Below are 3034 nucleotides of genomic sequence, written 5' to 3' on the forward strand. Positions count from 1 at the left end.
AGAGAGAGAGAGAGAGAGAGAAAGGGAGAGAAAGAGAGAGAGAGAGAGGTAAAACAAAGTGTAATGGAGTAAGAGAGGGTGACGGAAGGTAAAATAGATTTTATTTGTTAAACAGATCGGAATAAGAATGAAAATTTGATAATAAGAGATCTGCGGAATGTTTGGCATCGCGTTGAAAATGGTAAAATGGGGAACAGGAAGTGTAACCATTTATTTATTTACTTTTGTACTTATTTGCCTATTTATTTAGTTTATTTGCATTTTTTATTCTTTTTGATTTATTTTTTCTTTCTTGTCTTGTCTGCCTTTCTGACTGTCTGTGTGTCTGTGTGTCTGTTCTGGATCGATTTACGTTTAGAGAAACCAGTGAGAACGGATAATTTTCTGTAGACTGTATCATATTCGCTGTATGTGTGTGCATGTCTGTGTGTGTGTGCGCGTGTGTGTGTGTATGTGTGCGTGTATGCATGTGTGTGTGTGTGTATAAATGTGTATCTGAATGCGTGAGTTTTCTTTGTGTGTATGAGTTCGTGTGTGTGTGTGTGTGTGTGTGTATGTGTTTGTATGTGTGTGTGTTTGTGTGTGTGTGTGTGTGTGTGCGTGCGTGCATGTGTGTGTAGTCTATGCGTCTGCGTGTGCGCGGCTTCTGTAATTGATTCCCATCTCTCTATTTCCATCCGCACCAGCCACCCGTCTACACTCACTAATGATTTGTTCAGGTGACATAACAAATTCAATATCAGAGTTTACCACACATTCTACGCCACCCTTTTCCCACACCATTGCCACAACAATTACCCGGAAGTCCTCTCAATCAAAGAACCGCCAAACTTCCCTCCACCGGATACCAATACTATTCTGGACAAGGAACTATAGATGAAATGATAAAGTACACCTGGATTCTTCTAAATGTGATTCCCAATCCAATAAATGGTCGACGCATTTAGCAGTACGGAATTCTGTTAAATTATGAGTATTATGAAAAACCAATTCTCCAGATAATAAGAAGGTTGACAAGTCATTTTGCCATGATCAGTAGAAGTCGCTAAATTTTAACTTACGTTGTCTTATTTCTATTACGGTAGCGAATTATCATGGTAAATAAATTTGGAATTTTCCAAAACAGATAATTCACTTTGACGTCAGTGATAGAATGTTGACTAATTATACATTGAGAAACCTGTTTCCTACTAGCATTAGCAGTAATTCAACAGAACAGTCGCTTGCAGCTTATCACAGAACACTAGACTTCTGCTATAAGTTATTATTACTACAAGACAAGCAGGTCTACTGCTCAGTTTTACAAACCCTGATTCTCGGCCACCACCATAAACCAATATAAGATGTGTCTGTTTAGATTTAATCAGACTGTGTTTAATATTTACCGATTCCACAGCGAGTTTTGATGAGATTTGCATGAGATGTATTCTCTTACCAAACACAATTTGCTGGAATATATTTGTTTAAGGAAGAACGGGATTGTCAGAAATGACAGAGACCAAGGGATATGATGCATTACCCTAATTACTAGCATCCATAGATCTTTTGTTCCGAGATCAATAACTGCCTTGCTTGCCTTTAGTTTTTCATTCTTCAGAGTGTCGAAGGAATACCAGTCATGCACTGGGGACAACTTAATAGATATCCTACCAGCCCTAAAACGTGTGACCTTCTGACTGCGTCAGAAAGTTCTGAATTAGCAGTTCTGTTACGACGCTGGACGAAATGCCTTGCAGTAATTGTCCCTGCTCATCTACGATCTGGGTTCAAGTCTGGGTGAGGTCAACATTATCTTTTATCCATTTGGCATCGATAAAATAAATGCATCAGTCCCAATCATTGGACTGTAGGAATTGTCTGAGCCTTGAACCAAATGCCTTGTGGTATTGCTTCGGCTTTTTACCTTTTGAGTTTCCAAGCCAACGTAGATTTATTGCCTATTATATGGCGTCATGTGAAAAAGAAATGAAAAGAAAAAAAAAAAGAGACTGAAAGAAGTCATGAGAAAATGAACTGTGATTTCACCAATGAAAATTCCATGATCAATTCTGCATTGATCGTGGAAGTCATCATGGGACGATCGTCGATTGAATGTCACAGAAAGGATATATTTATGTTAAACTACGCTAAACATCATTTGTTTAAAGAGACGCAGTGGTTGAAACCAAAGTTTATGATAAAATATTGTGTGTTATCTGTTATCTTTTATTTGTTTCAAGGCATATGACTGCGGCCATGCTGGGGCACAACCTTGAAGGGTCTTAGTCGAACAAATCGACCCAATGGTTTATTTTATTTAAAGCCTGTTACTTATTCTGTCGGTCTCTTTTGTCGAACTGTTAAGTCATGGGACGTAAACACACCAACACAGGTTGTCTAGCGGTGGTCGGGTACAAACACAGACGCAAAGGCACACACAGTCATAGATACATACATACGTATATTACATACATACAAACATACATACACATGTATGCATGTATGTATACATGCATATATATATATATATATATATATATATATATATATATATATATATATATATATATATATATATATATGTATCTATGTATGTATGTATGTATGTACTATTTCACTCTTTTACTCTTTTATTTGTTTCAGTCATTTGATTGCGGCCAAGCTTGGGTACCACCTTTGGTCGAGAAAAATCGAAACCAGAATTTCTTCTTTGTAAGCCTAGTACATTTTGTAACAGTCTCTTTTGCCAAACTGCTAAGTTATGGGGATGTAGACACACAAACATCGGTTCTCAAGTGATGGCGGTAGGGCGGACAAACACAGACACACAGACACACACACATATATATATATATACGACGGGCTTCTTTCAGTTTCCGTCTACCAAAAATTCACTCACAAGGCTTGGTCGGCCCGAAGCTATAGTAAAGGACACTTGCCAAAGGTGTCACGCAATGGGACTAAACAGGGAACCATGTAGTTAGGAAGCAAACTTGTTACCACACAGCAACGTTTGTATGTATATGTATATATATATATATATATATATATATAT

The sequence above is a fragment of the Octopus bimaculoides genome, chromosome 17 (genome assembly GCF_001194135.2).
Source record: "Octopus bimaculoides isolate UCB-OBI-ISO-001 chromosome 17, ASM119413v2, whole genome shotgun sequence".
Classification (NCBI taxonomy): Eukaryota; Metazoa; Mollusca; class Cephalopoda; order Octopoda; family Octopodidae; genus Octopus; species Octopus bimaculoides.